The sequence below is a fragment of the Neofelis nebulosa genome, chromosome 8 (genome assembly GCF_028018385.1).
Source record: "Neofelis nebulosa isolate mNeoNeb1 chromosome 8, mNeoNeb1.pri, whole genome shotgun sequence".
Classification (NCBI taxonomy): Eukaryota; Metazoa; Chordata; class Mammalia; order Carnivora; family Felidae; genus Neofelis; species Neofelis nebulosa.
In genome coordinates, this window is record NC_080789.1 from 107,150,178 (window position 1) to 107,172,947 (window position 22,770).

The following is a 22,770-nucleotide window of genomic DNA, read 5'->3' on the forward strand; positions in this document are numbered from 1 at the left end:
TCTTCTTCTGTGAGCCTTGGAGCTGCACGCGCAATAGGGTGTATCTCTTGGATGTGTTCGACGTCTTGGCATGTATTTTCTTTGACGCTCAGTGATCAAATCTATAATAATAAGCCTCAAGCCTCAAGCCTCAAGCATTAATAACTGAGGAGAAACAGAACTGTGATTTCTGTAGGCGCTAACACCTACAGCTTCTCAAAGCGTGGTTCTCAAACCCCCTGGTAGTTCCTGAGACCCTTTCAGTAATCGGCCAGGTCGGAGCCATTTTCATGGCCATACTAATATATATTTGCCTCTTTCACTGTGCTGACATTTGCACCAATGGTGCAAAAACCATGGCGGTAAAAGTGCAGGTGTCTTAGGAAGAATCAAGGCGGCGGTACCACACTGTAAAAGCCAGTGTCACTTAAGAGTGTTCTCAATAAAGCAGTAAAAACTCTCAATAAAGCAGTAAAAAAAAAGAGTTCACTAACTCTTTGGTTCACTTTTTAAATTCTGTGTGAAAAAATAAGAAAGAAGTATGTTCAAAGCACATGTGCTGAATATGAGAGTACTGTATATTTGTCTCCATGAAAACACTTCTGTGCTTGAGTTAAAAGCCGAGTTAGTATATTTTTATTTTTATTTTCATAGAACACTATTTTTACTTGAAAGAAAGATGGGCAAACTATGGTTATTCAGACATATTTGATAGACATTTTTTCAAAAATAAATAACATGCATCTGTCACTTTCAGGAAAACAAGGACAATTATTGTTGCCAATGATAATTTTTGAGCTTTCAAGCAAGAAATAGAAGTTTAGAAAACATATATCTACTACCACAAGTTGGACAGCTTCTCAGTACTTGAGGTCTTTTCTGATGAGATCAGTAGGCATTTACAAAGTCTGTGATAAGGATTTGGTCTTTAAACCTTGAGAGAAGATGAACATTCGTCAGTTTGATTATGTATAACTGGATGTACCTTTTCGTTAAAATCTTTTAGTAAATGTTTAACATTTCTTTTATAAAGGAATTTGCCTTTGTATCTTGAGGCCAGTGGGCAAAGTCTACCTTTCCCAATATTTTAGGGAACACAAATACACCCTAGTTGTCTCCCTAGCAGTTGGTCCAATGCCTTGTGAATAGAAACTTAGTAAATGCTCACTCTATTGAACTAAACCATGAGATGCTTAAATTTGCTTATTAAATGTCTTTTTTTTTTTCTTTTAAGAGCTCTTGACTTATAAAATACTGGAATCTGAGTTGGGATAAAAGAACCAAATATATCAAGTCCTGATCTTTCAGAGTTTACATTCTGAGGGAGATTGAAAAATTGAATCTTAAAAAAAAAAAAAAAACTTTACATAGTGTAAGAAAAAAAGAAAAAGAAAAGGGGAAAAACCTTGAGGATTAGAAATAACACTCAAAAAAGATAATGTCGCAATGACTTCAGCATTGCCATATTGTTCATCTCCTGGCCCACAGGACTTTGTTCTGTTTTTTAAGATTGCTTTTCTCAGGGCGCCTGGGTAGCTCAGTTGGTTCGGTGTCTGACTTCTGCTCAGGTCATAATCTCACAGTTATGAGTTTGAGCCCCATATCAAGCTCTCTGCTTTCATCGTGGAGCCCACTTCAGATCCTCTATCCCTGTCTCTCTCTGCCCCTCCCCCGCTCATCCTCTCTCAAAACTGAATAAACATTTAAATAAATAAAATTATTTTTCTCCAAACTCTTTAAGCTCTAGCCTTCTAGGATAAAGACAGACTTCTACCTAATTTCTATTTGAATAACCTGTGTAAAACAGGTCATTGCTTATCCAAATATACTAAATTGCAGGCTCTATGTTAGTAAAAAGACCATTTACAATAGGCAAATTCTTTTTTAATCCCTATCACTTCAACTTCCATTGGCTTCCACACTGCTGGCATACTTCCACTGTGTTTCCAGAAGCCTCATTATGATACCTTGAACATCTATTGGTAACTTTGGGGTTTCATGATTATTTTATAACTGTCATTATGAGATAAAACATGTGCTAATACTTGGTATTTAAATTTGTATACCACAATTTAAGACAAGTTTGTAGTATGATAAATAATGTCCAGGTCTGTGATTTTTATACCATTGCAATGACTAAGATAGAATTCACCACCTAATCCATAAAGGTAATTTCAGGAACAGAATATGTTTAACTTGTTTGAAAATAGGGATATAACTGAAAAACGTTTGGTTTTGTAGCTATGTATGAATACTTGTAAACAAATATAAATTGACTTTTTAGGGCATAATAATCTAGAGACAGAAATACACAGTCTACTTTATTAGTACTCTTTTCTTTATTGTGTAAATAACCTCTAAGTTTTGCATTTGTCCTAGTGTAGAATGTATTGGAATGGAGGGGAAAGAGGAGTTTGCAGGATACTCCCTAAGAGTTTGTGATTCTAAAATGATTTAAACAAATTCTAATGTTCTGCTTGTGCTGCCTGTACAAACCATCCTTTTTGCTAGGAATTTTGTACTAAATGATGATAGAAGTAAAGAATTAATGAATGCCCTCTTTCTCCTAGTGGAGGGAATGGTTTGAAGCTGTGTTATCAGTTGTTTTCAGCGCAAGGTTCCTTTCTTTTTCAGGCAGCAGTACATAGTGGAACAGGCACCCTTTGGAAAGGGAAATTACTTTAACCTCTTTTTATCAGTCACCTCCAGCAAGTGACCTCACCTGTAACTTAGGGATCCTAAATAACATCCACCCTACCAATTTTATAGAGTAAATGAGATCAAGTTAGAAAGAGTACTTGAAAAAGATTTGCAATCTATAAAATGTTCTGCAAATGAAAAAAGCTATTATGATTATGATTACTATAACTGTACTATCATTAGTATTATTTTCTTCATTGCTATTACTATTTATAATAGAAGCCCAGAAGGATCCTTCTTGTCCAATTACCTGGTCAATGCTCAGTTCATCTCAACAAAGTTTTGTGTGACAAGGAGCTCATTAATTCCACAGACAGTTCAGTCCTAGGATTTTTACAAGATGGAGAATCTGAGCTAAAACATACTTATCAGAAACTTCACAAAAAGAGGAAGAAATAATATAGGAGATATAGGTATGTGTTCCATGAGATTCCAAAGCAGTTAAGATGTGAAACAGCCATCAGAAGGCCTTGGAACAGAAGAGAAGGGGCAGATATGGGGAAGGAAGGGACTTGTTGGGTGAACCTTTGCTTGAGCCTGTAAAAAAGATCAGAATTTCTCCATTCTGGGCCCAGACACTGACAGGATTAAGCCTCTGTTAACCTGACCTGGAGTGGACATGGGGTAATTGGAGCTCTTTGGTGTGGGGAGACCACGCATGCACATTCTCTTCTAATCTTACTTTGCCTTGAGTCTGTCTGCCAGTCCTACTAAACCTATTCATTTTGTCTCATTGTCAGGGGTCAGGCTTAGTGGGCTTAGAGGACCTCTATAATAACAACATATTCAGCTACTTCTCAATACTCAGAACATACTAAAACATGAGGAAGTGCCTTGAATTCCACACAAAGAGATTATAGGCTTAAAATGCAAAAACCACTGTGGTAACTTATGTCCATGAGTCTCAACACCTGATTGCTAAGAAGGCTTCAGGAAAGGGTGAGTTGAGAGGGCAAAAGACAAATCTCCCTGTTTTGAGAGTGCATGGTGGAAGGGACCATAGAAGTTGCATAGACCCTCTGCTGTGTCTCTGCAAACACAGGCTGCTCTGTGTCACGTGATTCAGGAAGTTGTTATTGAATGTGGCCAATTTCATATAAAGCAGTTTGTACTGGGACAGAGTGGGGATGTGGGGGATTCCTAGTGGACTGTCCATTAGGACAAGGATAGTAAACTGAGTTATCTCTCAAATTACCTAGGTGTGTGTGGTGCTAGCTGGTTCACCATAGTGGTACCAATCCCATAGAGGAATGGCTTTAGAATTATTTGACTTGGGTGGAGTCCACAGTTCTAGGCAAGTCACTTAACTTCTCCGTGGAATATGGTGATTGAATTAGAAGAATTCTTCCCCCTCTAGATAGCGTGACTGTCTGTTGAACCACCTCCGTTCAACAAACCTGTAGATGATCCCAGAAACGATAATGAACAATCTGTTTAGTGCACAGTGAAATTAGGTCAAGATAGCAGCCCATTAAGGACTTAGTAATGTTACATCAAAACTGAGGGCTGAATGTTTTAATCAAGAAAGAGAAAGGTGTCTTCATTCATTGTGCTCTCTTGTTCTCAGATGGAAGCAGTCATTGTTCAGAGGAATGAATGTTTATCCTTGCCACCCGTTAGGTCGCCTGCTGCCAGGAGTGATCAGCTCTCTCTGCAGATTTTTACTCCAGGTGAAATACATATTTCAAGTTACCTTGATGATTTACATGGCAGCCTATAGGAAGCAGTCAGAAAAAGTGTCAGGGACTCCTGGCTGGAATACATTCAAAGAGTTTTCTAATTACTTATTATTGATGCAACCCTACCATGTCAGCTCTTCACTTTGTGATTGATTTTTTTCTTTTTAAACTAATGTATGAATCCCCAAAGGAAAAATGAACAGCAAAATATTGTGCTGAACTAAACTTACGTCCAAGGAAAGAGGCTTTGGAAAAACAATTGGCTTGGTCAGAAGCTAGGACCCTAAAAAATGGGCTAGAGGCCTGAGGGGGAGGTACAGAATCTGCTGATAAAATGCTGATATTTCAAAACATTTCCCAGCCTGGACCCTTAAGCGTATCGTATGTAGTCTCTATTGAGTTGACAAACTACAGCCCACAGGCCAAATCTGGCCCTCTGTTTCCTAAATAAAGTTTTATTTGGGGCACAGTCATGTTCAATGTATTGTCTGTGGTTGTTCTCACCCTGGAACAAAGGAATTGAACGGCTGCAACAAAAACCAGATGACCTGCAAAGCCTAAAATATTTACTATTGTTTCCTTTGCAGAAAAAGTTTCCTGACTCCTGGTATATTTGTTTTTTTGAAATGATTTTTTTTTAAAGTTTATTTATTTTGGGGCAGAGAGAGAACCCCAAGCACGTTCTGTGCTGATAGCATGGAGCCCAATGTGGGACTCAAACCCACCAACTATGAAATCATGACCAGGGCTGAAACCCAAAGACAGATGCTTAACCGTCTGAGCCATCCAAGCACCCTTCCCAATAAGTAACTTACATCAGTAGGCACCCAGTTTGTGCACATTGTAAGCATATAATAAATTAGAAAGGGTGACAAAGTTTGAAGCCCAGTTTTTATTCTCAAGGAACTTAAAATCTAGTTGAGGAGATGAAGATAAGCATACATGGAAAAATGGTGAAAAATAAAACATAATATATAATCAAGGGTTAAATTTAATGTGTGGACAAGCACCAGACTTTAGAGAAAGGGAAGGAGGGTGTGTGAGTCCTCTAGTAGTTGGAGCAAGCAGTATTTAATATAATAAAGTTCCAGGATACCATAAGAGCTTGAATGCTCCCTTGAGGTCCACTGTAATTGGGTTTGACCTGTATTTCTACTCTAGTGTCATTTAAATCACTGATATTTTTGGCCCTGTGCTTAGGGGATACCTTAATGACCAAAAGTATTTCTGAGTAACTTTAACTGATTGATTTTTCTGGGATTTGGGATTCCTTCAATATCCCTAAACTATAGAGAATTTAATTCAGTCATAGTGGCATAATGTCTTTCTTTTTGGAAAAAATATAGTGTAATGATTAAGAACATGAGCTTTAGAGTCAAAGAGACCCAGGTCTAAATCTTGGCCTCATCTTCTCCTAGCTATATAATCTTGGGGGTTCTGTTAAACTCTGGACCTCAGTTTCTTCATCTACAAATTAAGAACAATAATAATGCCTACCTCTTCAGGCCGTCATGAGAACTAAATCATATAATGCATGCGAAGTGCTTAGAATATAAAGCGCTTGGTACAAAGATGGGGCTTGATCAATGTTTAGTCATTGGCCATTACGTTCTTAAAAATTTTTTGACATTTATTTACTTTCTGAGAGACAGAGAAAGCGTGAGTTGGGGAGGGGTAGAGAGAAAAGGAGACACGGAATCCAAAGCAGGCTCCAGGCTCCGAGCTGTCAGCACAGAGCCTGACGCGAGTCTCGAACTCACAAACCGTGAGATCATGACCCAAGCCGAAGTCAGACCGACTGAGCCACCCAGGTGCCCCTTCTCCCCCTTTTTAGTTTGTTGATGGTTGTGATTCTTAATTTTTATCATTGTCACCATTGCCAGTCTCCTAATTTATTTCTATAATGTCCTTGGGAACTTGGGGACAGGGAGCACTATATAAAAAATGCAAATACAGATCTACACTTTGATGTACTGGCAGGAACCTGGAGCTCTTTCAGGCTCTATATTGACTGTCTTTGGAGGAGAGGTAAGTTGACAGTTGTACTAGCCTTGTGGATTGAGGATCAGCATCCATAGGTTTTCACCTATTTCTGTGATGATAGGAGAAATCATGTAGAAACAAGACCAGTTTTTCTTGTCTGTAATGGGGGGTAATAACACTTATTTTTGTAACTGTTCTGAGTATTCCTGAAAGAGCTCTTTGAAACACTTTAAGTATTTTGATGTAGTCATAAAATATAAGGCTTTAAAATCAGGATTTGAGTGTCCAAAGAAGGCTCTCCTTCCTCTGTGGATAAAACCCAATGATAGCATTGCTTTTTGTTTCCCTTGAGGTAATTTGAAGATTAAAGGACAGGGTGTTTTCTACATTGCCTGTTGGTAATAAACGGCCTTCTGCAGGGCTTTGACCTTCACTGCTGTTTTGGAGACTCCTAGGAGCAGTGGCCATGACTCTAGCCAGCCTTGCTCATTTTATTACAGGGTTGTTCCTCTGAGGGCCTTTAATGTTAATACATTTTCAAAGAACAGCAAACACTGAATCCATTGTTTGGTTTTAGTTGCTTTTGTTAAGAATTATATGGGCTTTATAAGAAAATGAGAAAATGTCAGGAAAACAAGCATGTTTATTTAACCCAAATAAACCATGATTAGTCTAAACAGGGAGAATTATTGTAATAAGTAGGGCAGCTTCTGTCTCTCTCCTTCCCTGTGAAGTAGATAGGAAGTATTGGTGTATTCATTTGTCAGATATCCTTTACATTTAATCATTTATTCATTCAGTGAACATTTGGTAAGCTCTTATGATGGAACTGGCACCGGACTGGGAGCTGAGAATACTACAGTGAGCAAGACAGGCATGCCATGCTCTCCTAGAGTTTAGTCTAATTGGGAAGATGGACACATAAACAGCTAATGACAATCAAGTGGTCGGTGCTATGTAAAAGGTTTGGGATGCCATGGGAGCACATGCTGGAGGCTCAAGAAAGGCTTCAGTTTCTTTAAATGAATTGCCAAGTATAACAAAATGAAGGTGTTGTATATCTCTTTAGGCTCAGACCAGGGTGGAGTGGCCCTAAGATTGAGAGACTGGGCCCTGGTCATTCTTACACTATGAGTTTTCTTGGGTGGTTTGAGCTTTTTGGTCTTAGAGAAGCCCTAGAGACTTGTCTGAGTGGGGCCGTAGACATCATCCTAAAGCCACCTTGATACCCTCTGGTCTTGGAGGACAGCCGACTAACTAAGACCCTCCCAAAGGCAATCCTTTCCTCCTTAGGGACTACCAAGTCTTAGTCCAGGTATTCATCTGTATGAATAGTATGTACTCGAACTACCAACAGTTTTCACCTGATCAGCCCTCCCTTATTCTCCTTGGGGTCTCCCTTCCCAAGGGGGCAGACTGGATTCTCTACTTCTTCACACTTGTCACCCTGAGGCAGGGCAGAGGAGACCTTGTCAGCTATGAAAGGGCTAGTTTACTAATCAGTAGACTCTTCTGTACTCTGTCCCTTTCCCCAGTGCTAAGTGATCATCTTTAAGTAGGGCTAGCAAGGCATACTCATTGGGTTACATTTATTCCTTCTTATTCTTCCTAGGGAGCTATACAGCTTTTGTTCCTTCACTGCATTTCATGAAGTAAGCTATAGTGTTGGCTTGTCATAGCCCCAATTTCTCTTCAATGGGGCTAAAAACTACAAGAGAAGGCTGACTAGGAGTCCACATATGGAGATATCAGGAGCCCCCTCTTTGCTCATACCTGAGGTTAAGGATAGATGAGGGACAGGGATAATTCCTAGGCATTCAAACTTGAATTGTCACCAAGATAAGTAGTTTTAGCCTCTTCTTTGTGTAGAAGAAAGCTAAGCTAGAGGAATGGCTTTTGTGAGGTTACATCAGTTTAATTTTTTTTTAACGTTTATTCATTTCTGAGAGACAGAGAGGGAGGAAGACACAGAATTCAAAGCAGGCTCCAGGCTCTGACCTTTCAGCACAGAGCCCAATGGGGGGCTGGAACTCATGGACTGCAGGATCATGATCTGAGCTGAAGTTGGATGCTTAACTGAGCCACCCAGATGCCCCAAGGTTACATCACTTTAGAGAGAGCCTAGAGAAGAAGTTCTCAAGCCTTGGTGGAAGGCATTTAAAAAGAAGTACCAATGGCCAGGGCTCACCCAGACTAGTTCATCAAACTCTCAGATTGGGCCTTGGTAAATCTCCTTAAAGTAAGTCTAACTGCAGCCAGGTTGGAAAGTCCCTGGACAGCATGGCCAAAGACATGGCAGCCTGTATGCCAAAGACAAGCTTCCTAGGTTTGAATGCAGCATGGCCAAAGACATGGCAGCCTGTGTGCCAAAGACATGGCAGCCTGTGTGCCAAAGACAAGCTTCCTAGGTTTGAATGTGGCTCAGCTATGTCAACCTCAGTTTTCTTTCTATAAAATGAAGTTTCTAATGAATCCTACTTTGTAGCATTGTTGTTGAGAATTAAATGAGAAAGTACAAGTAAAGCACCTGAAAGGTATCAAGTGCCTTTAAATAAAATGGCAATGATAGAACAGGATTAGACTGTGGGTCTACTGACTTCCAGACAATGCTCTTTCCACCTTTATTAAGGCCTATGGGATCAATTCAGTGGCAATTGGGCTGCTTCATCCTTTAAAATGATTCACTGTATTTAAAAATGACATGAAGGGGCACCTGGGTGGCTCAGTTAAGCACCTGACTTGGGCTCAGGTCATGATCTTGCAGCTCATGAGTTCAAGCCCCCCGTTGGGATCTGTGCTGACAGGTTCTTCGGAGCCTGCTTCAGATTCTGTGTCTCCCTCGCTTTCTGCCCCTCCCCCACTCATTCTCTCTCTCTCTCTCTCTCTCTCTCTCTCTCTCTCAAGAATAAATAAACATTAAAAAATTAAAAAATAAAATATAAATAAAAAATGACATGAATGGCCTGGTTTCTTAAATAGGCCTTATTTTAAGCTTCTTTCTCTTTAATGTTTGTCTATTTATTTATTTATTTATTTATTTTCTTAACATGAGTAATATTTTTATTGGAAAAAAACTGTTTCCCAAAACATACAGTTAATGCAATGAATGGCATTCTTTTGTATTTTTTTTGCAAATCTCTTTAATATCTGGTTTAGCAAAAGAAAGCTACATTGTCACGTGGGCTCTGCATTCAGTTTGTTGTGATACATCAGTTTGGTTAAAGGACATGAAAAGAATCAAAATATTGCCTACAATCTTTTTGATAATATACCAAAAACTGACAAGGGGTAGTTCCTTAAAGTTAGTTGCAAAATGGAATCTGAAACCATATTAATGAACTTCTCATAATCTGTTACATTATAATTCAATGCCTTGCACTTTGCAAGAATCTTTTACCTATGAATGATTTTGTAATATCATGTACTGATTACCTAAATCAATATTGGTTAACTGTTTTTATGCTGGTCTCTCAAATACTGATATAGTTCATGACACGATATCAAAAAGTTTCATTTGCTAATATCATCATTAATCTCATGAGAAAAAATTTTAAGTTATTAGGATGCTATTAAGCTCATAGTGACATATACAAATTTTTCAAAATCCTAGCTTTCACTTAAAAGCTTAAATTTCGTGGATAGCAACAAATGCCATCAGCCATTTGTCTTACAGTGACATACTCATTTCTTTTTTTTATGTTTTTTTTAATTGAATTGTTAACTTTTCAGAGTAGTTTTAGGACCACAATAAAATAAAGGGGAAGGTACAAAGATTTTCCATATACTCCCTCCCCATGCACACACACATGCACACACACACAGACACACAGCCTCCCATTGTCAACATCCCCCATCAGAGTGGTACCCAAAGTTCATAGACTACACTGTGGTTCACTTTTGGTGTTGTACATTCTATGAGTTTGGAAAAAAGTATAATGGCAGTCATCCATCATTATGGTATCATATAGGGTACTTTAACTGTCCTTAAAAAGCCTCTATGTGTGGCCTATTTATTCTTTCCCTACTGACCCCTGGGAACCACTGATTTAATAGTTTTTGAGGAATTTTGAATCTACTATGTTCATGAGAGATATTGATCTGTACTTTTCTTATACTGTCTTTGGTTTTGGTATTTCGGTAATGCTGGCCTCATTGAATGAGTTAGGAAATATTTCCTCTGCTCCCACCCTCTGAAAGAAAGTGTAGAGAATTGATTTAATTTCTTCTTTAAATGTTTGGTAGATTTTGCCAGGGACACATCTGGACCTGGTGCTTTCTGTTTTGGGAGGTTATTAGTTACTGATTTTATTTCTTTAATAGATACTCAAATTGCCTACTTCTTGTATAAGTTTTGGGATATTGTGTCTTTGAAGGAATTGGTTCATTTCAACTAGGTTACTAAATTTATGGTCATAGCATTGCTTATAATTTATTATCTTGTTAATGTACTTGGGATATACAGTGAGGTTCTCTCTTTCATTTCTTTGTTTTTAATATATGAAATTTATTGTCAAATTGGTTTCCATACAACACCCAGTGCTCATCGCAAAAGATGCCCTCTTCAATGCCCATCGCCTACCCTCCCCTCCCTCCCACCCTCCATCAACCCTTAGTTTGTTCTCAGTTTTTAAGAGTCTCTTATGCTTTGGCTCTCTCCCACTCTAACCTCTTATTTTTTTTCCTTCCCCTCCTCCATGGGTTTCTGTTAAGTTTCTCAGGATCCACATAAGAGTGAAAACATATGGTATCTGTCTTTCTCTGTATGGCTTATTTCACTTAGCATCACACTCTCCAGTTCCATCCACGTTGCTACAAAGGGCCATATTCTTTCTCATTGCCATGTAGTACTCCATTGTGTATATAAACCACAATTTCTTTATCCATTCATCAGTTGATGGACATTTAGGCTTTTTCCACAATTTGGCTATTGTTGAGAGTGCTGCTATAAACATTGGGGTACAAGTGCCCCTATGCATCAGTACTCCTGTATCCCTTGGGTAAATTCCTAGCAGAGCTACTGCTGGGTCATAGGGTAGGTCTATTTTTAATTTTTTGAGGAACCTCCACACTGTTTTCCAGAGTGGCTGTACCAGTTTGCATTCCCACCAACAGTGCAAGAGGGTTCCCGTTTCTCCACATCCTCTCCAGCATCTATAGTCTCCTGATTTGTTCATTTTGGCCACTCTGACTGGCGTGAGGTGATATCTGAGTGTGGTTTTGATTTGTATTTCCCTGATGGGGAGCGATGTTGAGCATCTTTTCATGTGCCTGTTGGCCATCTGGATGTCTTCTTTAGAGAAGTGTCTATTCATGTTTTCTGCCCATTTCTTCACTGGGTTATTTGTTTTTTGGGTGTGGAGTTTGGTGAGCTCTTTATAGATTTTGGATACTAGCCCTTTGTCCGATATGTCATTTTCAAATATCTTTTCCCATTCCATTGGTTGCCTTTTAGTTTTGTTGATTGTTTCCTTTGCTGTGCAGAAGCTTTTTATCTTCATGAGGTTGTCTATTTATTTTTGAGAGAGAGAGAGAGAGCAAATGAGCAGGGGAGGGGCAGAGAGAGAGGGAAAAAGAATCCCAAACAGGCTCTAGCTTGGAACGAACTTGATCCCATGAACCATGAGATCATGACTTGAGCTGAAATCAAGAGCTGGATGCTTAACCAACTGAGCCACCCGAGTACACCTTATTTTAAGCTTTTTACATTTCATTCTGTTTAGTGTCTCTTGCTTGCTATAATTTATTGATTTATTTGTTCATTCATTTGTTCTTTGATTTGACAAACGTTTGTTGTGTTCTTATTTGGTTGCCGAATACTATCTAAATATTGTCAATATGACAAAAAATTAAAAACAGATCCTGCTTTCCAGCAGTTTAGAGTTTGATGGAGGAGATACACTAAAGCAAATTACTGTACACTGTATTTACTATGTCAATAGATTTATAAAAATAAATAAGTAAAAGTTCTTTTTTTTAAGTTTACTTATTTATTTTGAGAGAGAATACATTCAAGTGTGCACATGGGGGAGGAGCAGAGGGAGGGGGAGAGAGAGAATCCCAAGCAGGCTCCACACCCAGCACAGAGTTGTACATGAGGCTTGATCTCATGACTGTGAGATCATGATCTGAGCTGAAATCAAGAGTCAGATGCTTCACCAACTGAGCCACCCAGGAACCCCAAATAAGTAAAAGTTCTAAGAACAGTTTCTAGTCCTCTGGGCAATCTGGGTGACCAAAATACTATTATAGTTTTGGTATTATTTAAGGTGCCAGATGCTAGCTTCAGCCCAAGACATTCTGACTTAATTGATAGGGGTGTGACCTGGGCATCAGGATTTTTAAAAGCTCCCAGATGATTTTAATGTATATTAAAGTTTGGGAATCACTGATGTATGAGCTTCCTGCTCATCAAGGATACAACTGTAGGTAGACTGGAGCTAGATGCTTAGGAGGCTTCTGGATGTGGCTTGGACTTTGGGACTGGAGATTATTCTCTAGTCAACAGGCTGAAGTTTAAGAGAGAAGTGACATCTGATTTCCAGAAAGATACTTCTGGCTGCAATGTAGAAAATAGATAGGTCTGGAGACAGGGTAACCCATTAGGAGAAAAAGATGACACTGAAGGCCTAAACTGGACTAGTATGGTCAGAGAGTGATGGTATCAAAACCCTGGGCACACCGGGGAAAAGAAAAGGAGTCAGGGCAATGGAAATGTTTTGCTTTTGCTGGTTTTCAGCTTTGAAATTGAACTGCCATCTTGGTAAACATCTAAAGAATTCAGTTGCTACTTCATAGGTTGGTCTTTAAATGAAGGCTGCTCCTTCAAGAAGTCTCAAGCATTTATGGATTTCAGAATCATACAGAGATATGTTTTCACCCTTAAAAAAAAAAAGGATACAGATTTTTTAATTATCCAGTTAATTTTGGCAAAATAGATAATTACACTCCCAAATAGACTTTTTGGAGGGAGAGGAGAGGAGTGGTCTGGTTACTTACATTGATCCAATTACTTGGATAATTGCCAAATATCCACTTATGTGATGTGAAGATTTTTTTTTTTTTGGCCTTATCCAATGCTGCTTATAATCAAAACGTATTTTTACTGTTGTTGGGTCTGTGGAGCTAATGTGACTCTGGTGGTGAGATGATTGGGTTCATTTGCCTTGTGCTGTATCACATTTCTTTGCCAGTTGAGTCTAATGCCAGACTCATCATTCTCAGGAAGGAGGTAGAAGAAAGCAAGAAGAGCTGGCTGGAGGCTTGCATCTTGGCTGGAAGGCATAGCACAACAAATCAGAAAGAACTTTGGTTGCCTTCTAAACTGACACAACACAGTATTAATGTCTCAACCAAAGTGAGGTTCTGAATATTTGTTAGAGACTTCTAAAGTATAAAAAGTCATTCTGTGCTCAAGAGTCATACAAAATCAAGCCACTGGCCAGAGTTTGCAGACCCTTGGTCTAAACAGTGAACAAAACAACACATCAAGGGCCGATATGTAGCATTTGCTGATTTCTCTGCTATAGATATTCCCACTAAGACTTGATTTCACATAGCAACACAAACGTCGAATGTGGAGTAGGAAAGAAATGCTCAGTAGCCTATGGTTTTCCACCATACAAATTCAACAGACCTAAGTAAGTCCAAGAACAAAGATAATGGCAAAATGTAGTAAAGCAGTTAGGAAGTGATAAGATTTTGACTGTTTCTTCCCTTTGTTTTTGATGAAATTATTTAAGCGTAAGCTTACATATTTGATACCTGCTACGTTTAACAATTGGTTCACAAAACTTCTGAAAATTTAACAATCTTCTCTCATCAGCTGGTGCAAGCTGCGCCTGTGCACCACTCATAGCTGTGATAGGCAGAATGGAAGGGAAGGTGGAATGCTGAGAAATAACTGGGGTAAAAGTGAAGGAGTGTGGAAAGACGAAATTCAAGGGTGTGGACAAACACTTCATCCATCAACTGAGATATAGCCAAGCTTGGGCATTGCACAAGACAGTAGCTGATTTTACAGAGCTAATTTGGTCTCTCTCTATCTTAACAAGCATGACTCAACTAATTTGAGAAGAAAATCAGTTCAGTTTGACCAATACCCGGTAGGGACAGAGAACTTGACTTAATACAGGGCACATCTGATTTTAAAAACAAGTACTCAAATTTACATGTGAATAAAACTATAATGGTAAAACAAAAGATGGAGCTTTTCCCTTATCATCATGCTGGGTTTTCTTTCCCAATCCAGCTCTCTTACAAACAGGCAAATAAACTGAAACCAGCTAAAGCATCAGTCCCAAGTCCCTAATTAAAAAAAAAAAAAATTAACCCTCCTTTAAACATTGTCTGATGAGGGGGTAAAATTTATCACTCTCCACTGAGAGATGGGATTCCTGATTTCTGTGGAGGCTATTGGAGGGAAAAAGGTAGAAGTCAAACTGGGTGGCTCCCTGAGTTGTTACTTGGGCTCTAAGCTGCATGAGTCTTTAACTGCCCCAGAATAGTGCAGAATGGATGGTTTGGTAGGGAGGAAGGAGGAAGGGGAAAAGCAGAGGTTGAGATGCTTAAGGATGGGAAGTAGAATCCAGATGGCCTCTAATGGAACATGTTATTTTTGTGAGAGAGTACTATTAACTATAGCGCTGTTTGATTTGCTCACAGACTGATTCAGTTTTCAGTGCCCATAATATGTTAAATATTACTTTATATGAAGTACATAACTGCACATATTTAATATTTACTACCTAATGGTATCCTTAAAATATCAATGGTAGATGGTTTTATGTTTCTGTTGATTTCTCATGTTCCTTAACTTTGTGTAGGGAGAAACCATTTGTTTAATTTCTTATGTTTCTTACTATACAGGATTGTGGCATGAACATGGTGGGCAATCTTTAAAATAGGGTTAAAGACAAACATTAAAGGTATATGATTCTTTCAGAGATCTTCTCTCTCTCTCTCCCTCCCTCTTTCTCTCTCTCTCTCTCTCTCTCTCTCTCACACACACACACACACACACACACACACACACACTTCTCTTGGAAGCTGAAGGAAAGGCAGGAACAGAATCCTATCAGCAAAAGCCCTTTAATGGACATCAATAAAAATAATTGCAAACTTTCACTGAGGAATCTCTGTATGCCAGATACCATGCTAAGCATTTACATGCATTACATCATTTAAATTTTAGAATAACTCTGTGAGATGGGTACTAATATTATCCAGACTTTTTAGATAAATTAACACGGATCAGGAATATTAAATAAGTTGCTCAGAGTCACTCACAGTAGTTGGGAGAGCTGGATGGGGTGCCTAGGACCATTTGTTCTCCAAATCTGTGCTCTGCACCTTTACTTCCTGGTACCTTCCTTCCCAAATCATTAATCAGGATAGGTTTCCTGAAGTCGATTTACATGGAGTTAACTTCAGAATGAAAGAATAAAAATAGAAGGCACTGGGGGATGGGAGAAGGTAGACTCCTTAAGACAGATACAGTAGAAAAGAAGGAGAAAAATTCTAGATGCTGTAAGCTTCCCGAGTCTATAAGTACACTTGGCTGGAATGAAATGGTTGAAGGGGAAAGAAGGGAAGACAGAAGGGCTGATTTGGTGGAAGGCCATGGAGGGAATAAAATTAGACATTGTAGTTACAGAATAGAAACTCTGAAACTACACTGAATCTACAGCATCTCAGGAATGGAAGAGAACTTGAATGCCATCTGCCTAATACATAAATTTGCTCTGCGTCTTGACAAGATGGTTGTTAAGCCTCCTTGAATGCCCTTGAAGATGGAGAACTCATTAGGCAGTGTCAACAGATGGTGTATTAGAAAGTTTTTCCTTGTGTGAAACCTATATATGCCAACCAGTAACTTCTCCTCAGTGGCCAGGAACTGACTTTTTAGTGCCATATACAACAAGTCTCAGAATAGTTCCTAGGGTAAATACAGAAATATCCACACATTGACTATTTTTTCCCAGTAGTAAAATTATTCCTAGATATGGAGTTCACAAATATTCCCTAATCACTGATTATCATTCAGAACACTTCTCAATCAACTGACATCCTCCTAGGTAATAATAATAATAATAATAATAGTTGATAATAGTTGAGTGGGTGTTCATATGTCAGGAGCTTTATATGTGTCATTTCCTAGGTGATTATTTCTGTCTTATAGCTGAGGAAGCTGAGGCTCAGAGAGCTTAAATAACTTGCTCAGGGTCACCCAGCTTATAGACAGAGGAGTTGGGGTTTGCATACAGACAGCTTGGATACAGAACTAGAATACCCAATAAATAAACCAATCTGCCTGGTATAAAAAGAGAATGTTACGGGGGCACCTGGGTGGCGCAGTCGGTTAAGCGTCTGACTTCAGCTCAGGTCACGATCTCGCGGTCCCTGAGTTCCAGCCCCGCGTCAGGCTCTGGGCTGATTGCTCAGAGCCTGGAGCCTGCTTCCGATTCTGTGTCTCCTTCTCTCTCTGCCCCTCCCCCCTTCATGCTCTGTCTCTCTCTGTCTCAAAAATAAATAAACGTTAAAAAAAAAGTATTATATATATATAAAAAAAAGAGAGAATATTACAGAAGGTAGAATCTACCCAGGGATATGTAACTTGCACAGTCCCACTTAGAAGGGCTCTCAGCTTGATTTAATGCTCTGCTGTCCTTGTCTTAAAATTTCTAATGTATTGGGAACAGGGAGCCCTGCATTATCATTTTATAGTGAGCCCTGAAAATTAACTGGTTCTGGGCCTACCAATGAAAAAATCAAGCTAACAAAGAAACTATCTTTTTTTGGCAGTGTGGTGCATCTAGTGTCCTGTAGTTGTGAAGGTTAATATGTTTTGGAATGACCTGTAGAACCCACTCCCCATTCTGTGGCTCCTGATTCACTGCCCTGGAAAGCCCCAGAGGGCAGCTGCAGTGGTCTGGGCACAAGACGTGTGGATGGCTTCTTTCCTTGTATCTTCAATGCTGTGCACAGAGGATGGGCCGAGTTCTGGCAAGGATGCTTTTACATTTTTGGTTTTGTTACTTTCTACTCCTTTGACATCGTGTTTTCTGTCAGATGAAATTTATGGGCACATTATAATAGTTGACAGGAACAACAAGCCTCCAGGATTTCCCCGGGAGAGACTTCCACCTGCTGAGTGAGAGCTTCCTCCTTTTGGCTAACATGGGAGCTCTTGGCTCTCCTCATTACTTCCGCAGACTGCTGTAAATGCCAGGAAGGTGGACGTCACAAGAGTCGACAGAGGTGAGATCTGGAGCTGCAGCAGGATCTTTCAGTAACTGTTCCAGGAAAAGTCAGCTGGAAGAGGTCATGTCAGCGCTCCTTGAATATCTCCTTTCATTTGTCTTAGCATATCCAGTTGAACAAAAATGTGCCTGTCTAAGTAAATGTGACTCAGCCTATGGCTGCCAATTAAGAAAAAGGACAAACAACATGTAATAACACACATCCTCCCAATACCTTCTTTATAACATCAGTTGTCTGATATGATATTTCACTGCTCATTTGTCTTCCTTTAGACTGTGAATTCTTTCAAAGTGGCAGGAAGGTATTGAGAGCACTGGATTGAGAGTTAGGAGAGCTGGGTTTCCAACTAGTTTTACCTGTCCTAATTAAGTGAGGGGGTTAAGTAAGTAATTGCCAAATCCTGCTTTTCATATCCAGCCCAGGACTTTTATAAGGCTTTGTAATTTGGGAATGGACAGATTTCTAGCTTGAGTTTTCTTCTCTTGGCTCAAAGTACATAGGCTTTTGATCAATGAAGAGGTATTTTCTGATGTCTTTTTATTCACTGCACTGTGAGTACAGCATCAGAGTGATATGTACAGGCAAACGGGCTTATTATGAGAAAATCCCATAGGGGGTTGCTTTCTAGACTTTCCACACTTTCCACTTAGGGCCATGGAGTCTTGGCTCTGACTGTCAGGCAGGATCCACCTGGGCCATATATTTGCATATAACATGGGATGGGATACAGATTTGGCTGCTGGGATACTTAGATGGGATACAGATTTGGCTGCTGTAAAAGAAGCCCAAAATAGCAGTGAGTTAAATGGAGGCAGACATTTAATTCTCTTTTGAGCAAGCCAGTGCTTCCCAGTGTCAGACACCCAGGTCCCTTCTATCTTGTTAAGTTAACCTCCCCACACCTAGGCTGTTGCCTTCACATGCATGGCCCAAGATGGCTTCCAGGCATAGTCACTGTACCGGTAACAGGATGAAAGAAGAGGACTGAAAGTAAGCTGCAGCCATCGCATTCCTTCCTAGCCTATCAACCAGAACTCAGTCTGTTGGAAGAGGGGAATGAAATATTTATTCTAGGCAGCCATGTGGGACACTTGCCAATGGATATTGGCAGATAAGTAGCAGTCTCTGACATGTGGTTTTTATCTTAGGATTTGATTAAGATGAACAAAAGTTCTGTTGGGAGCATCTGCACCCTTGACCTGTCAGAAGATCTCTACATACATTTAGTATATGAACTTATATGTGATGAATTATGAAGACTAAAGCAGGTTATGGCATCAACAATCCATCCTCCTCTGAGGAGTTAGTGTAAATCTTCAGGCCGCGTGGCCATGGATACAATCTCTGTACTGGCTCAGTATAGGTCTTCTCAGAATACCCCACAGGGTTCTTGTTTGGACTGTGCTAGAATGTCAACTTCTAGCTCTTGGGCTTCATTTATGGACTTGTCAAAGTGTAGTCTCTGGGCACTGGTTTCTATGGAAGGCAGGCTTAGCTTCCTCCTAATACCCCCAACAAAATGCTGTAGCTTCCAGTTTTTCTAAACTGAATTCTCTGCATCTCTGTGGGATCTCTGTAGGGAAGGGGAGGAGGCCCCTTTTGGAAGGAAAAGTTACTTCCTACTTAGAGTCAGGGTGGAAAAATGATCTCTGGCCATACGGAAACATGTTCTGTAGTTCCGTGTTCCATGCAACACCTGTAAATGCTGATACCAGGCAGTGGTGTCTCAGCAGAGCAGGGGCAGTGTGTGTGATCCCCCCACCCCCAGGCCAACATCTGGTAGGCAAACAACAAGGGACATTGTGGGGTACACAGGGACTCTAGAAGTGAATGTGACAGTATGCTTTTCCCATCCTAGCTCTGTATGCTCTGCACAATGGAGGGACAGGCATTTTTTTGTTACCCATCAGTTTACTCAAAGCCTCTAAAATCGTTCTTGGATTGCTTTATTTTTAGCCTCCAAACAAGGCTGAGCCTTCCTGCTCTTCTTTTTTCTCTCACATTCCAGCCTCTTGGAGTGTAGTTCTGTATTCTGTATTCTGATTCAAGTTCTCTTTGTCCATTGAAGACTCCAATACCTCTTCTTGGAGAAGCCCTCCCACAAAATGCCAGCCTCTGAATTTTTTTGACACTTGCTGATTTTACCTCATATTTCTTATATTCGTTGACTTGAACTATCATTGATCTATATTGTTAAGTACTTAAACTCACATGTTTTTGTCATCTTTTCTCAGGTTGTAAACACTTGAATTCTTTTGTTCCTGTATTTATCAGTCATTTACTAGGGCCTGCTCTGTGCTAGGTACTGTGCTAAGCACTGGGTATGCAAAGACAAACAATTTCCCTCCTAGCACCTGCCTTAGATAACTGAGGAGGGAGGGCAGTTACTAGAAACAGCAACAGAGCAAATAATTATTCTACTGGTAGACATATGTGTGAATGCTTTGAAAAATAAGAAAATCAATTGCCTGGGAATGTTGGAAAGTCTCATGAAAGAGCTGACATTTTTAATGACCTATCAGATGGAAGAGATGGGAAGTTGCTGACGGAGGGAGACAAGAGTGTTAATGTCTATGTTCCACGGTTTGAGGGAGGTGGGGGTTGGAGGTCTGCATGTGTTTGGGTGGGGAAAGGAGAGATGAGCAGGTGAAAATGCTGAAAAGGTGAGGTGGGCAAGATGGTGAAGTACTTATAGGCTCTGCTAAAGTTTTTGGGTGATCTTGTAGTGAATGCAGACCTGAAAACTCTTAAGGAGGGGCATGGTGTGATCACATCTGTATATTAGAATGATGATGTTGACTTCAGTGTGAAAAATAGATTGATTGGGGTAGGGAGTAAGACCAGAGACAGGTGGATCAGTTTGATACACATTCCTGCTGGAAGATGGCACTAGCAAGATGGGGTGGGGAGAGGCTAGGAATGAATGAAGGGAGCACATCCGGGAGGCATGAGATTGACTCACTGTATGTGGAGGAAGCTGTAGGCGCCAGAAGCCTTCACTCCTCTGCAAAAGGCCATGTCTTACCCCATATATGATAAAATATCAACTGACTTTTAAACACTGTATGGGACATCTGGGTGGCTCAATTGGTTAGGCGTCCAACTCTTGGTTTCAGCTCATGTCATGGTCCCACGGTTTCATGGGTTCAAGCCCTGTGTCAGGCTCTGCACTGGCAGTGTGGAGCCCGCTTGGGATTCTCTGTCTCCCTCTCTCTCTCTGCCCCTCCCCCACTCATGCTGTCTCTGTCTCTCTCAAATAAACTTAAAAAAATTTTTAAACACTGTGTACAAGTATACTTTTGTGAATATTTGAGTTTTGATGTTAACACCTCAGATTTAAACATTGATATCATTATTTTTTTAATTGATTATCAACAATTCATGTGAGTTTACTGCCTGAGTACAAGATGGTGTGATGATGATGACCAGCCTATTTGGTGGTCAGACTATTTTCTTATTAAGTAGCCTTTGTGACATTTTGGGGAGTTCACAGTGTACATTCTGGGAGTACATAATCAAAATGCATTCCCTGCCATGTTACAAAACAAACAAACAAACAAACAAGCCTAAAACTGCAAAATGTTTCTTTTACTTCAGGTTTCATGAGTTAAAAAAAAAAAAGTAGAGAAATAGTCCTCTAATTCTTTCCAGCCATTCCCCAAAGAAAGGTACTTATGATGTTTTATTAAATTCAAACAGTGAGGGGTTTTTTGTTTGTTTACTTGCATCAAGCCAGCAATCTGAACCACGATGTTGGGGGTGAGGGGAGTTAAGAAAAGGAAAATGTTTCCTGGTATAATCTCTCTACTAGTACTAAGAAAGGCTTTGTCCCTTGGGTGGTATATGCCACCCAAATGGCAGAGCAAGGGGATTTAGGAAAATGTCTTTTCTTTTTTGTCTGGTGTTGCCCATAACCACATAATTGTTTTTAACTTAATTGGTTCAGATGCTGCATTGTTTCCAAAGGAGATCAATCTTTCTTCTCTCCATCTCCCTCCTGTTTTTTTCCCCCTATTTGTTAAGCTCCTCTGCTTTAATGCCTAAATGCTTAACAGTTTATCTGCGGATCCCCTTAGCTCCCAGATACTGAAAATGAATTATCTTTATGTTATGGCTGCTATTAATATATTCCTGTTTGTCTTGGCCTCTGAGTTATGGGTAGCTGTCTGCCTTGAACATTGCGTCATAACAGTTGTATAACCTCTTTCAAGCACTGCAGCAAACTTGAATTTATAAATGCCTGTGGAGTGAGAGGGACTGACTTGAGCATAAAGTTCCCTTCCCTGGAGGTCTGTGTCAGTTGATCTTTCCAGAGTGACTATAAGAGACTCTTACTCTTCCTGGCATTTCTTGTCCAATTATTCATTGACCAAGTTTAATTGCAGGGATCCAGCAAGATATCAGTATCAAGTTTTAGAAAGAATGAAGTGGGGTTGCATTGATTGACATAAAATTCTAATAAATGATCCAGCTTAATAATTTGAGGCTATTTAGACAAAACACACAGATCCAGAACTGAACAACTTGTCTCCTGGGAGGGGATCTGTTGGGTTAGTAACATTTAGCAGTTAGTTAAAAGGGATGCAGAGAGCTCTTTGGAAGGCTTGGGTTTTGAACATTTTCATTTTGATCTGGGATTGCATCCTTGGAGGGATTCCACTTGCACTTCTTACCTGAAATCTTCACCAACTCTGTACAAGATCATCAAGTCAAATAAATATCTTCGAGTGAAGTGGCTAGAATATTCCAAGTTTCCCCACAGCATTAAATAATGCCTAAGGATGCAGCATTTGAAATTAAAATTTTTAGGTTTTATTTTCAAAAGAGCTTCACGAATTTCTATTTAAGTGGGTCTCAAACTATGTTCCACAGAGTCACAGGGGTTCCAAGAAAGTGTCTCAGGAACTGCCTGGGACGTAGAAAGAGATTCTATGTTCTTCCTATGCCACTTTCATCCAGAACAGCTCCACACTTTTATATACTTTATATGTTGGCCTTCCAAGTAAGTTTAATTCTAAGAATGAGTTCTGCTGCTTAAATAATTGGAAAACAATTGCTCTAGTCCAACTTCTCAGTTTTAATAGAAGAAGATACTGAGGGCCAGAGAGGTTGTAAAATCTGCTCACAGTCACAATACCAATGGCCAAGATGGATCTAAAACATTGATCTC

General features: G+C 39.7%; 1 protein-coding gene and 1 long non-coding RNA gene across 35 annotated transcripts in view; both read left to right on the top strand.

Annotated features, from left to right (window-relative positions):
• CACNA1C (calcium voltage-gated channel subunit alpha1 C) overlaps positions 1–22,770 on the top strand; it is a 752,159-nt gene that overhangs the window by 38,289 nt on the left and 691,100 nt on the right. The window lies entirely within an intron of this gene.
• Positions 480–8,649, top strand: LOC131520219 (uncharacterized). The gene is made up of 3 exons (XR_009265988.1): positions 480–1,473; positions 1,576–3,303; positions 3,420–8,649. It is a non-coding gene; the product is annotated as an uncharacterized LOC131520219 (long non-coding RNA).